Genomic DNA, 15,434 nt, shown 5'->3' with positions numbered 1-15,434 from the left:
TTAAAGATATTAAAAAGGAGAAAATTATTTTCTATTTACCATGGTATTTATTATATTTGGTGCTCTTCATTCCTTTGCTTAAATCTGTCACCTTTTTATCTGGCACCTTTTCTCTTAGCCTGAAGGAGAACTCTCTTTTACATTTTTATACTGCAGTTCTTTTGGGGAAAAATTCTCTCAGCTTTTGTTTGTCAGAAAATGTCTCCATTTCTCCTTTAGTTTGGGAAAGTGATATTTTGAAGAATCTTTTTGAAGACAACAACTTTAAGGTATAGTTTTGAATGTATTTTTATCTCTTCAACATTTTAAAGATATTGATTCATTATCTATGGCCTTGCGTCATTTCTAATTCGAATTCTGTTATTAATTTTACTTTTTCCTGCTTCATGTAATGTCTTTTTCCTCTGCATTTATTCAGTATTTTATTTTTTTGTTATTAATTTCAAACAATTTGATTATGATATGCATTTGTGTATATGTTTTTTGCCTGTGTATGTGTGCACATGTGTGTATGTGTGTGTGTGTATGTGTGTGTTTACTTCTGCATATTGTAGTTTCTTTTTCTAGTTATTGATATTTTTTCATCAAACATGATATTTCAGCCCTTGTTTTTTATGTATATTTTTATGCATATCTCTTCCCTGTCATTCTATAATTAAAATTAACTAAGACTACATGATATTTACCCATAAGTCTCTAGAGTCTTGTTCTTTTGTTTTCAGACATTTTTCTCTCTGAGCTTATATTCGCATAGTTTCTCTTACCCTGTAGTCAGTTTCAGTGCTCTCTTTTCTTCGTTGGTTTGTAATATTCTATTGAAACTATTTGTTGACATTTTCAAATCAGATCTCACATTTTTCTGTTCTGGAATTCCCATTTGTTTCTCTTGAAAGTTTTCATTTTTCTACTGATATCCCTCATCTCTTTACTCATCATCTCCATCTTTTCCTTTAAGTCCTTAATCATCTGTATAATAGCTATTTTGTACAGTCGTCTCTAATGTTAACATCTCCATCATCTCTGGATTTCTTTTTACTGACTGCATTGTACTCATTTTAGGTTATCGTTTCCTGTTTCTTTAGCTGTCTGTTTTTTGTTTTTTTTTTTAATATGAAAGTCATCATATATGCTACATTTTTGAGATTCGGGATTTTGTGTTCTTTTTAGAGCGTGTTGTTTTCTTCTGGCAGGCAATGAGTTTCCTGGTGTCTGAGCTTTATCCTTTGAGATTTGATTATAGTTGTTTTCATGGGTATAAAAATGTTCTCGGTCCAAAGTGAAATTATTCTTTCCTCAATTATGGCCTTTGAGTGTCTTAATTGAAAACCTAGAGTGTTCAGTGAGGTCTCTCCACTCGGCTGGTCTGAATATCTGTTTCCCAGAGCTGTGTGACTTCTGAACCTCTGGTCATCTCACAGCTTCCCAGTACTTGTACCCTGATGGACCTCATGGAGTTCGACCCTTTGAATTCAGAGCTTTGAGTTCATGGTCACCTGTACAAATTTCTGAAGCATCTTCCTATGGTATTCACTTTTCCCTGCTATCGTTTCCCACAAATTTCAGCCACCTCAGCAGACTTATACCCTCTTCTATTCCTTCTAACATCGGCAGGTCTGTAACAATGTACTTGTGTTCTACCCACCTACACCACAATCTGGAAATTTCCTTCCCTACAAACCTGGGGTTATATGGGGACCCTTCTTTCGTTTGTATAGCTTTGTAGTTTTTATGTGGCAAGAGGACTGATTTAGTACCAGTTACTCCATCAAGGTCTAAAGTCACTGCATGAGTTTTTAAAATCTTTCCACACTTCCTTAGTGGGAAGGCTATACTCCCAAAATGTATTCTTTCTTACACCCTCCCATTTTTCATTTCCTCAGATTCTATTCTGAATATGACAGTGATTTCAAATTACCTCTGCCTGGTAAAATGATCATTGATTTTATGTAAACTAAATGTGGTATATGAAAGGATTGTGTAACCCCTGAGTAGCAATGCTGAAAATAGATGATGAGGAAGAACGAAAAAACAGAATCTATTTTTTTATGTTCTTCAACAAATAATTAACTTTAATCATGTATAGATTAATATAGGCTTACTATACTTGTAGATTTACAGATAATTAAATTTAGAAAGTTATACATAACCGAGACCACCTATTTTATCTTTCAGATGAGGATACAGTGCTGGATAAGATTTACTTTGTCCGAGATTCATAAAGCTGGTGAGTAAAAGTATTTGGTCTTTTAAAAATATCTTTTGTATCTTGCTTCAATGTTCTTTCTAATATTACTTGGGTCAATGAGACACATTTATTTATGTAAACTTGCAACTACCTTTTTTGGTTTCTACAAATAGACAACTTGAAATCATGAGGTTTTCGATCAATTTTGTTCTTTAAAGTAAGTGACCATTAAGTGATTGATGATGCACAAATTTAACTGATTTAAGCAGGTGAGTTGCTAAGAAGTTCAAGACATTGCATAAACCTTATACTGATCTTTTGATGTGTGAACCTTAACACATCACATTAAATCTTCCCTTGAACAAATTGTCTCTTGAGCTTTCTACTCAATTCAACCCCCATCTGTTTTAAAAACACAATAACATTTCTTGAGATAATTTAGTTATTCTCATCTCATTAGGAATGTGGAATTAATAGTCAGATTTAGAATGAGAAATGAAAAAGTGAAATCATATGAAATTCAAAGACTTAATTGACAACTGTTTCTCCTCTCTCTCTCTCTCTCTCTCTCTCTCTCTCTCTCTCACACACACACACACACACACACAAACACACCATGGGCTTTCCCATTATTTGCTAATCAAAATTGCGGACGTTTTATCTTTAAAAAATAATCTTGCTTTTATTAATCTTCATTGACTCTAATTCTGGGAGTCAGTTAATGTTGAAAAACAGTAAAAATGTTATTTCTAGTTTTTAACATAACCAGCTAATACTAGGATTGTAAATAAGGACTCTGTTAATTAGATATACGTAGACAGTCATATACATTTACCATATTACCCATGGACATAGATTATAGTGAAGTACTTCTTTGGTACTTCATTCACCCTCCCAACAATCTTGAGTATTTATATCTATTCTCATCTTACAGGCTAGTTATATTAAAGACAGTTGGCTAAAGTTGTATCCCTGGAGCATGACTGAAGCTGAAATAGGGACTAAGTATTCTGATGCCAAGGCCTTTGACTTTACTTGTATATATATAATTTGTTCTTTCAGCTTAAAAATCTGTGAAACTGTATCAGAATTAGTGAGTAGAGTCCTTCATGGATAATTCTATAATTTCCTCATCTTGATAAATGTTGCACCTTCAAATGAACTAACTTGCTAGGGATTGCAGTGGATTTGGAGTCTGTCACATTTTGGTTTTGAATAAGTCATTCCACTTTCACTGGTGATGTTTAGGGTAGACCTAAATTGATATTAAATGATGCATGGTTATGAAACTGAGAAACAATTATATCTTATTTTATTGATCCACTATTTGTTCAATGGATCCCCCCACCCCCCAAATATATACATATAACAGAAAATGGCAAGGGGAAATATGTTACTTTTAATTATTTGCCAAGATTCTACCGAAAATTCACAGAAAATGATTATGCCAATCTGTGGAGTGGCATGTAATTTAAACTCAATGCCTAAGATTTGAAATGTAGCTGACTCGAGGGACTTTCCCTTCCCTTAAGTTAAAATCCAAATATATACCTGTGAAAATTCATCAACTGCTGATGTAGTGAAGCAAAGACAAAATGGTACATGAACATGTGCCTGAGAGGTTAAGAAAAATAATATAGGAATTGTAAGGGAAAGAAGACCCTGTGGTATTGTACATATTTTGGTGTACACATGGAAAAATACAGACTACCATCTTGTGAATGACATTTAAATGAAGAGTTGATAATTCTCTTCATTAAATATGGCTCAATTTTGGAATATGACAAAAATATACTAAGTTTTTTTCTGCCTCTATTAGGGAAGGAAGATGAATTAGGGATTTGACTAATAGCTGGAAAATGTGTATCTGTTTGCTCTCCTACATGCGTTTGGGGTTGGATTCTAAAAAGGGAAATTAATGAAAATAATGGTATTCCCACATGGAATTCATAGAATTCACAAACTATCAATAACTCTTATTAAATAATCAAAGAAAACACATACTGACTAGGTATTCTATTTAGATATGGTAGAACAGTCAATCCAAATATGAACGGATCATCATATATTAAATATATGTTACATGAAATGTATTCAGTAACTGCATTTTTTACTTCACATTATTTCAGGGAATACCTACTTTATAAGTAGTATAATATAAATCATATGTAACCTTTATAAAATATTTATATAAAATATTTATAAAAATCAATACATAAATATAAATTATAGCTGTATGTATCTATATGTGTGTGTATATGTATGTGTATATATACATGTATATCATGTGGTTGTATTAGGAAAGATAGAAAATGCCATGAACTAATTATTAAGAGATACACTTAACTGCTTGGAATCTCCACAAACTTCTTTTTTTATATAAACAGTTATCTATCTGATTCTCATGTTCCAAATTTTCACAAATAAGACTAAATCTTTATTTTGATTATCAAAATATATAATAAATACAGAAGACCTTTAAAAGCTAAAAAAAAAAAAAAAGGGTGCTACAAAAATGTTGACAATATGATGATGTCAAAATAACAAAAAAGAAGTTGATGATGTGAAATCAGCAAAAAGCAAAATGTGACATGGTGGGTACTGTCTGTTCCGCCGAGACCTCCTTGGGTCCTTTGTTCAGATTCTGTGTGCTCTGCCCTGGGTTCTGTGTGATTTGTTCCTCCCAGTGTGCACCTGGGGCTCACTTTGGAGGGTGGTTCTTGGGTTATCACAGCACTTGGCTGGAAAGTACAGACACTCAGAAGTGCTTGGGGGTTTCCATCTGCCTGTAATGGCTCTTAGCCAATGGCTGGTGCAGAAATTTCAAAGCCCTGCTCCTTGGCTACAAGTATACAAATTCAGGTAATAAATTATACTAGAGTTTCTTCCATCAGCTCTTGCTTGAATATGTTTCATCGCATAACATCCTTCCCTGCCCTATCCTAAACTCTCACTGTTTTACTAGGTTTTTCTGAGAGTATATCCTGAGAAAAATCTGTTATGCAGACATAGTTATCCCAGGATCCACTTCTGGGAAATCCAAACTAAGACAGGTGATGACCCCTTCTATTATATAACAGTTTATGGTTTTCTTTATTATATTTATCTTCTACTCATCTTGGGAGGCCTTCCTTTCAACAGTGAAAGAAATGAACTTTTGAAGGTTAAATAATCAACCTGAATTCAAATATAAAATCAGAACTTAATCTTGAATAGTTCTCAGAATGTTAGAAAATACTGTTTGGAATGACTCGCATTGAAATCATATGGAAACACTTTGGTTTTTAAGATTGTTTCCTTTTGTTTGGGAAAAACTGGCTTCATTTCAAATACCATAGAGATAGATTTTTAAAAAATAGAGAAAGATAAGTTAATTTTATTTGTCTGTAATTTTTGTAGCTATAAGACCGTATGGAAAAAATTTTAAATCTGACTTGTTACTGACAGCGTTAATTTGAAGAACCCCAAAATAAAAGAAAAAAAAAAAAATGACATATTGATGGTCGAACTAAAACAAAAAATTATCTTTATCTTCTCAAGGAGACTGCAGAGAAAGACATCCCTTTTATATTTCTGTCATTCTATTAAATGCAATGGATACTTGAAATATCACCCTGGTGATTGCATTTGAAAACAAGACACTTGCACACTTTAACCTTTTACAAGCTTTTAAATAATGAACTCAAAAGATGAGGCCATTGGTTAAATAAACAGACTATTTGGTTGTGAAAAGAAATGCTAAGATAGATGTTTTCTAATATTTTGAATACTGATGTAAACTAACTGATTATCATTGAAAAACTCACCAGCTGTGCTGTACAGTTTGGTTTCCTAAAGTATAAGTAGGAAGGCAGATGATCTAATATCTGAGCATTTTCTGTTTTGCTGATGATTCTGAGACTCTCTAGAATACCAAATAAAAAGAAACCCAGGCCACTGTACCAATTGTTTAAAACCTACATTAACCTAAAGAAAATATTCAAGATAAATATATAACCTTGAAAAAAATCCACTGATGACTACTTCTAGCCATGACAGAGTATCTAATACTGTCCTAAGCCTCCCACAGCAAAAATGAAAAACTGGACAAAATGCTCTAAATAACTGTTTTCACACATTAGATAACCAGAAGTGCAGAATTCTGATCTCTGAGAGAAGCTGAAAGTGAGCTTAATGATTGCTATAGGTTTTTGTTTGTTTTGTTTTGCTTTGTTTTGTTTCATTTTAACCTAAAGTCACTTACTCAACCCCAGCATATGAAGAGCACACCCAATATGGTAGTCTTATTGAGTTGAAAAGACTGAATCTGAATTTGGTAGAGCTGAGGTATCCAAAATTTGTGGAGCAAATAACAAAGTGGAGAGTGCTCAAACATTATCATTAGAGTTCCTTTAAGTCTGGCTAAATATCAAATTGTATGTATAGGTTTGGAATGTGGGAGTCTGGTCACAGAACACTGCTTGGTAGTAGAACAAGTATCCATGGGTTGAACAACTCCTGGCATTCACAGACATTTGGGAGACATTCATGTTCTGGTGAAACAAAAAGGAGGGACATTTTTGAACACCTGGATCATTCTGTCAAGTACCCAGGAAGGCTAAAACTTAAGAGTAGGAATAAACCACCCTGGAGTAAAGGCTACTTTGCTTAGACATTCCTAACAAAACATAAAGCCAAGCCTAAGAAATCAAGAGCATCTGCTAATAAATTACATGCCTACTTATAAAATCAGAATTTGTAAAATAATACTACAAAATCTAGCACAAGTCCATCAGCAGAAATATAGTGAGAGATATCGGTGATGATGGGATTAGCAACGAGGCCTTTAAAACAGATATTAAAATACAACAAAGGAACGAGACAAACAAATGAAGAAACAAAAAGTCATAGACATAGGCGACAGTTTAGTGGTTACCAGAAGGTAATGGGGGAGGGGGAAGGTAGATGAGGGTAAAAGGGATCAAATATGTGGTGATGGAAGGAGAACTGACTCTGGGTGGTGAACAAACAATGTGGTATATAGATGATGTAACAGAATTGTACACCTGGAACCTGTGTAACTTTGCTAACAGTTGTCACCCCAATAAACTTTAATTTAAAAAAGTATATACACATATATAAAAATTATATATACATATATAAATTCAAGAATTTAAAGGAAAAAAATAAATCCAATGAAAAGTGAAAGTTATTTTTATTTAAAGACCTAGGGAATATCTTCTAGAATTGATACATACATACCTAAAATAAAAAATTTACTTGATGGGCTCAACAATAGGTTAGATGTTGCAGAAGAAAAGATGAGTAAACAAAAAGATATTACAATTAAAATCACACAAAATATAAAGAAAAAAATGACTGAAATAACAGATCTTCAGTAACCTCTGGGACAATATCAAGAGATTTAACAGAGTTGTAATTATAATACTGGAAGAAGATTGGAGCAAAGGAAATAGAAAAATAAAATAAAATAAAATATAGCCAAAATATTTCCAAATGTGATGAAAAAAATATAAAACCATATATTCAAGTAGACCAATGGACCTGAAGGAGGAGGGAAAAAAAATCACACCCGAGGACATAATAATTAAATTGATGCTCATTAATAAAAAAGAGAAAATCATAGTCAAGACAGAAAGCTAAAGTCTTATGGGCTTCAAGTATCAGAAGGCAGAGCGTGAGATGAGTAGGATTGTCTAGAAGCAAGGAAACCAGAGAGAGGGTGAGCTCCTCTGAATCTATGTCTATGTCTATCTATATTCCTTCCCACACACATCAAATAATAAAAAAAAAAAAGTATCCAATGGCCAACCATCAAATAATTCAGGTAGAAGTGAGGATATAGAGGTATAGGGAAGAAAAAAGTAGCAGTTGGAAGTCATATGAATTTGGGTATATTACTTCGGCCCTCTGAACCTCAGCTTTCTCATTTGTAAACTGGGACAATTATACCTAAATTCTACATAACACAGCAGACCATAACATATTCAGTAAAATAATGTAAAATAATGTACATAAAATGCTTAGTGAATTGTAGGCAGTATAGAGCAAACCTCTTCACTTCATTGATTCTCAGATTTCCCATGAGCAATGGAGTACTGTTAGTGGATCTCAAAGCTAATTTTCAGCTATAGCTCCACAATGAAAATGTTGAGTAAATGACCTTGGATAAGGAGGGAAATGAAAAACCCAGGCATGAAAATGAAAAGGTTATTGACAAACAATATAAACAATATTCCCTACCACAAACAATACCCGACTCATGATTTTCTTTATGAATGTATCTGCAATATGGAGATAGATAATTATAAGTAGCTCTTTCAAGAAATACTTATTGAACACAACCTATGTTCCCTACAATATTCTAGGCACTGGGGGCTACAGTAGTGAGCACATTTGACAAAGATTCAACCAACAGAGAGATGTTGTGCCAGTGGTAGTAAGTCGGGGCTACATATTAATGTACGAAATACACACACGAGGAAGTAAAAAGGTTCTGAGGTAATAATAAAAGAGATACTGAGTTAGAGCAAGATAGGAGATCTACAATAGTCTGTGTATTAAGTGAAGGCTTCTATAAGGAGATGACATTTAAGCAAAGACCTTTACATAAGAGTCAGCCATGTGAAGATTTTTATATTAGAGTAATCCTAGTTGCTGTAATGAATATATGCTAAAATTTCAGTGGCTTAATAAAATAGACACTCATCACTGCCTCATGTAATAATCCAATACAGTTATTCTTGGTTGGCTTACTCTTGTGAGTTGATTTTGGGATCCAAGCTCTTTCTTCTGTCTTTTGGATATACCACCCCTTAGGGCTTCAGAATGCTCTAATTCCAGAAGGTTGGAAGGAAAAGAAACAGTGGGAAAAAAACAATATCTATATTTTTTAAAAATTTCCTGGCCAAAAAAGTGATATATCACGTCCGCTCACATTTGATTGAAATAACTGATCATTTGGCTAGTGAAGATTAAATAAGTTAAAGTTTCAAATGTAGATTTGACAGTTCCTGGAACATAGGACTTGTTAGGTAAGAGTTCTTGTCTAAGTGATTCTTAGAAAAGAGCATTGTGTGTAAAAATCCCGATGTGGGAACGCACTTGGTATCCCTGCAGAGCATGAAGACCAGTGTGGAATGGGACTGTGACCGAAGGAGAGCATGGTCGGAGGAGCTCATGGAGGGAGGCCAGAAATGCATCAGGCAGGTTTTCTCAAACAGGAGACAGCCTTCAGCTCAAACTCCAGCAGCCTTGTATGATTTTTTTTATGTATGATTTTTTTCTGTGAAAAATCCAGTTCCCACCGCAGAGGTACATTAGGATCAGGGACAATTTTCAGAAGCATCTTACGGAATACTTTGTCATTTTGAATCAACAGTAATGGGAGTTTAGGGAGGAAGTAGGGTGGGCACTGACATGAATCTGACTCGAGCGCAGTTAATTCTGTCTCTGATGCAAGATAGATATATTGGAAACCGACATAATTCTCCAGAGTTGATGATGTCTTCCTTGGAGATAGTTCTTAATTATGAGTACTCATGAGTTTAAGACAGTAGCCTAAAGCACTGCTTTGCCCTAATCTTACCCATCCATTCTCCATAAGCAAGGAAATATATTTTCAGAGGAACAGAGGCTATTTTTCCTATCACAAAAAAATTGCATTTTGTTCAGAACAATGGACATATAGATAAAAAATCACATTGGGTCTGGGTTTATTGGTTTAATAATCACTTGAATGTTAGTTGTGTCATTAGAAATTCACTAAACTCCAGGTCTTCAGAATTAAAGTAGTAGACCATTTAAAAAAAAATATTCTCTAAGAATTCAATCCCACGTCTTGTCTTTTATCCTAAAACCTCCAACGCCTCCTGTCCCATTCTTATTCTCAGGTGATGATGATCTTGCTTCCTGCTTCACAAAGAAAAATAAATTGGAAGACATTTTCACAAGCTCACACACTTCGTCTACCCATATAGCAAGGTCATTATCCAGATACATAGCTTTCCCTTCTGGTACCTTGTACGAAGGGTCTCTGTCCTTTTCTAAGCCCACTCCAACCACAGTGTTCCCTGTTTGTATATGAGGTAAATCCATTCTTCTAGTGGCTCAGAACGTATGCTTCAGAGCTATTTTGAACCCTATCGCATACCACACATCCATTTTGTTGCCAACCTACAAAATAGGTCGTCTCTACCTTCAAAATACCCAAAATGCTACTATTATGACCCAAGTTATCATTATTTCTAGCCAGGATTATTACAGTGACTTTTAACGTGGTCTCTCAGCTTTTCCTCTGTTCCACCTATAACAGTGATTCTCAACCAAGGGTAATTTTTCCTTCCCCAGGGCACACACAGCTGGCAATGTTTAGAGACATTTTTGGTTGTTACAACTGGCAGGCAGGGGGCTACAGGCATCTAGTGGGTAGAGGCTAGGGCTGTTGCTAAATAGCCTACATAATATAGGACAAATTCCTACATCAAAGAATTGTCTGGCCTAAAATGTCAATAGTGCTGATGTTGAATACTTCTGGCCTATAATCTATTCTCAAGACAGCAAACTGAGTGAGGAAGGGACAGGGTGAGTTTGATCATTCGTCTGCTCAGACCTTTCACTGGCTCTTCAAGTCTCTGAGGGTAAAAGCCCAATTTCTTTCAATCACCCACACTGCCCTCAAAGATACTGTTTCCTGCTATGTCATTGGACACGTCTCCATTTTCTCTTATAGTCACACTGGCCACCCTACTGCCCCTTGGACATCCCGAGTTTTTCTAACTCAGTGCCTTTGGATTGACTGTTCCCTCTGATGAATCGCACCCCTACCAGACACCCACAATGCCCACTCGCCCTGCTCATTCATCATCTCAGTCACATCTGCCCTCAAAATCCCTGTCAGTGTTGAACTACTCTCCAACATTCTCTATTCACCTGACAAACTTCTTTTATATATAATAATTGTTATGGACTGAATTGTGCCGCACGCTTCAAATTCTTATATTGAAGCCCTAATCTCCAGTACCCCAGAATGTACCTATATTGGGAGAGAGGGTCTTTAAAGAGGTAAATAAGTAAAATGAGGTCATTAGGGTGGGCCCCAATCCAACATAACTGGTAATCTTATAAGAAGAGGAGATTGAGGCAGAGAGAGGTGCAGAAGGAAGACCATGTGAAGACACAGGGAGAAAGAAGCCATCTACAAACCAAGGAAAGGGTCCTTCAGAAGAAACGAACCCCACTGATACTCTGGTCTCCAGAATTACGAGAAAGTAAATTTATATTATTTAAGCCACCCAATCTGCGGTACTTTGTCACAGCCCTAGCAAACTCATACAGTAATGATTACCTTCCAGTACACAATACAGTTTAATTTGGTGTTATAGTAATTGCTTAACTGTTGCCTTCCTACACTTGATTGTAATCTCCATGAAGGCAAGGGTTTTTGTTTGTTTCAGATATGTTATCCTTAGCTGTATTTCCTGAGATCTATACTTTGCAAATGAAGAAAGAATGACGGAGGAACTTGAAACGGTTTGCCCAAGGTTCTAAAGTGAACAGATGGCAGAAGCAGCACAAACTCCAGAAGTCCTCATTCAGATTCCTGTTGGCGCTCTTTTGAAACACATAGTTGCCTCGGGATAGAGGAAGAAGAAATGCTAGAGCAGAGCTGTTGCAACAGCAAGTCTCCCATTCGTCACCAACCCCCATGCACCAACACACCGTACTCACAAATGAACAATGAGGATGGACTGCCAAAACCGTCCAACTGTTTAAGAAATGCACTTAACTCGTTTCTGAAGAATAAAATATATAGACCTGTTCAGATTACAGTACTTTTCAGTGAGTGATGAGCAGTAGAAAAGAAGAGGAAAAATGAAACTCTTGAAGAAAAGCTACAGTGTAGAAAAGCAGAAGCAGCAAGCGAAAAGTATTATGAATTGGAAGCAATATATGGATTTCCTGGTTGTTTCTGTGCTTACTATCATGGAAGACAAACCTTCAGTTATGAGTAAAAATATTCATTCCTTGTTCCTACCCACGATAAAACTCCAGTTTAACACATTAGCCCCTTTCTCTGCCATCCTGCCTGTGAGCTTGCCAAACCAGCCAGCTTCTATACAACTCACAGAGAGATTCCCAGCACAAGGAGAGCTTTGTTCTCATGGAAGAGTACCCCTGTGTTTTCATCTCTTACAGTGGTTTCCTTTTATCCAGAATCATCTGCCAAAATGGAATAAAATAAGCAAAAGGGAATAGGTGGGGATGAACACACTTGTTCTGATTGAAATCTATTTTAATCTCATGAAAAATATCTTAATTTTCACTTATATTCCATGTCCATAGCTGAGGACCATTAAAACTAATAAAACAGAATCATTTGTGGCAGATCTTAGAAAACAGTTTCTGCAATCCACTGTGCTCTCAAATGCTCATTAGACATAGTGGTGTTCTTTTCAGAAGAATGCTCACCGAATGCTTAAAATGTGTCTCCTCCAACTTTTGACAACTTGAACTAGCAATGGAGTGTTTGAAGCGAAGGCTTGACATGAAAAAGATGCTGAATAACTACATCAAATAGGACTAGGACGACACATCAAAGCCAAGCGCGTGAGGATGCAAGGCCGATGGAGGAGAAAGAATCAACACGTTTGCTTCTGCTTGCGACATTTTCTGTCATCAGAATAAACAAGGGGTTTCCATTTAATGTCGGCAGAACATTCCACAGAGTGTAAGTTAAGAAGCTCTGTTTCTTTCCTTAGGAGTCAAAGACCCGATATCGTGAAAGTCCTTGAAGACGGTTTTATATTCACCTGTAAAATGACGATGACAAGAACAATAATAATACAAAGGACAATGTTTACCCAGCCACATACTTCTCACGGGTGTTAGAATAGCAAACCTATAGTAAGAGACTTTTAGAGATTTTAATTATTAAAGACACCCTAATGTTGACTATTTGTAAAAGCAATAGCTATCATTATTGAGCGCTCACTAGTGTAGTACATTTTATATTTATGATTTCTATTTTCATATTGGGCCTTTACAAAGGTAAAATTGTCTCCACGTTACAGAATTGGGTACTGAGAGTCAGTAATTATCATATTAATGTTAACTAATATTTTAGTATTACTACAGTATAATATTACTACGACCGAAGAAGCATTTGATGAGAAACACAGAAACAAAAGGTATGGTTATACGTTAATGAGAAGGCCTGTCCCAGTCAGTGCTCAATCAGAGAAGCAGAACAAATATTAAGAAATTTGTTTACAGGAACGTGACCCGAGGGAGCAGCTTACAAAGTCTTTCAAGGCTGTGGTCTTCACGTTTGATACTGGAGCTTGAAGTCTGCAAGGCAGGCAGGTCGGAAAGATGTAGTCAGGGGAACAAGGTCAAGCTGGAAGCTGCCAATGTTCGCTAGAACCAACAAACTCAAGCTGGGACCCATAAGAGTGAGCTGGGATTTATGAGGACACGCGGGAGCCGGTTGTCAGTTCTCACTGCCTCCAACCTTGATAAAGTGGGTGCTCTGCAGAAGGAACATCACTGTCCATCGTGGTCCAAAACACAACTGGCCCAGGAGTCAGAGAAGCTGGAAAAGTATCCAAGAGAAGGTGGAACAGTTGCAGTTCCACCGGCCAATGAGCTGAGCCAGTACATACTCAGTGACAAGGTGTGTGAACTACAAAAGCACCTGCTTCAGATTTCCATCATAAACATACAAAATGGCCACTGCTTCACTTCTGCCTTCCAAATCATGTAAAGCAAAGTCTCTTGTGGCCCACTCAAACCGGAAATATACAAAGAAGGAAATTCTGGGAAACTGTTCTGCCTAGCCAAATGGACACATCACAAAGCTACCACAAACCACTCTTCAGATTAGGAAATTTACAGTCATGTTGCTTTCCGTTATATTAAATTACGCAACGATCCTCTATGTTAAGCTTTGCTAACCCTTTCCCCCAAAAAAGGCACAAAGACCCTCTTTTAATCTTTGGATGATATTCATTGTTCTTCTAGCTGATCCACACTCACACTTTGATATTTTGTCACTTAAATACTGAGCTATAACATAGCATAGGTGTTGCCTTACAGCTGCCAAACCGTTTGTTCCCCGCGCTCTTCCCAGGATTTCACAAGGGAGTGACTCAGCAAACTGAGGCCTGATGGAGAGATTATTGGAAAAGTTCCTTTGAGGGGAAGTGTCAGCAAACTAAGACCCCATGGAATCATATCGGTCCCTCCCCTTCAATGGATTCCTTGGAGATGTGCGTGTGTGAAGGCAAAGTTCAGGCTGGAACACAATGGGAACTTTCAGAGAGACAGCCAGCAGGCTACGTAACACACAGATCTTGAGATTAACAATCATTACCTCTTTAGAAGTTTACCAATAAAAACTACACGTTGGTCTGATTCAGGGTTCAATCCCTAAGTCTGTTCCCCTTGGCCTGTGCTTGCACTCTATCATTGGCTACTGTCTTTTCTTAACCCCGTGCTGCCCTTCTCCCTCCCTACAACCCACGTCATGCCGGATGCGACACATAGGCTACTTGCAAGTATAAGGAATAAGAGAGGGGAAAAAACAAAAATATAACACACACACACATACAAATAGGCATGTCAAAATAATGATGTGATATTCATAGCTATTACAGTCCTCATCTTTGTCATCAGTTATGTGAACATACCTGGTATTTATAACTACCTTCTTCCACTCTCCATTCCATATGTTCTTCGTCTTTGGGGAACACCTCAGTTTGTTGTGGTTCCTTGGCTCTTTGGGTGATTTAAACCTTCGCTTCTCAAGTGTCAGGGCTACTAACAGTCCTGCCTGAATTGAGTTGTTATAGCTTTTGTTCGACTTCAGTCACAGACTGAAGGGGCTGCTAAAAGGGAACCCAGGGTTCTACTGTATTCCAAGAATATTCCTACTTACTCTGATTATATAATAGCCAGTCAACTTCTCCTCGATCATCAGGATAAATCACCCCAGCCACTGCAGTTACCCCACTCTTTGCTTGTTGATTCACTGGCATAAGAAGCTCCAAGTGGCCAGGTGGTAGTCTCAACTTCTAGATCAATGGGATCATTGTTGGCAAAATCAGTACTTTTGTATGCCTCGTATCTGTGCACACATCACACTTTGCTTTGTTTGTTTGTTTTGTTTTTTTTTTCTCTCTGAGACCTGATGGCACTTAAGTATATTTATAGATCTGGAAGCAAAGAGAGGTAGTGGAGATAGTTCCCT

The 15,434-nt window shown here is 36.5% G+C and overlaps 1 long non-coding RNA gene across 1 annotated transcript in view; it reads left to right on the top strand.

Annotated features, from left to right (window-relative positions):
- LOC148754962 (uncharacterized) overlaps window positions 1-15,434 on the top strand; it is a 472,891-nt gene that overhangs the window by 51,411 nt on the left and 406,046 nt on the right. Inside the window, exon 2 of the long non-coding RNA XR_016019423.1 lies at window positions 2,173-2,224. This is a non-coding gene — a long non-coding RNA (uncharacterized LOC148754962). The remainder of the gene's footprint in view (window positions 1-2,172; window positions 2,225-15,434) is intronic.

This window comes from Rhinolophus sinicus, chromosome 16, assembly GCF_057876585.1.
Source record: "Rhinolophus sinicus isolate RSI-liver-muscle chromosome 16, RSI-T2T, whole genome shotgun sequence".
In the NCBI taxonomy this organism is placed as follows: Eukaryota; Metazoa; Chordata; class Mammalia; order Chiroptera; family Rhinolophidae; genus Rhinolophus; species Rhinolophus sinicus.
This window is presented reverse-complemented; position numbering and strand designations above follow the sequence as displayed.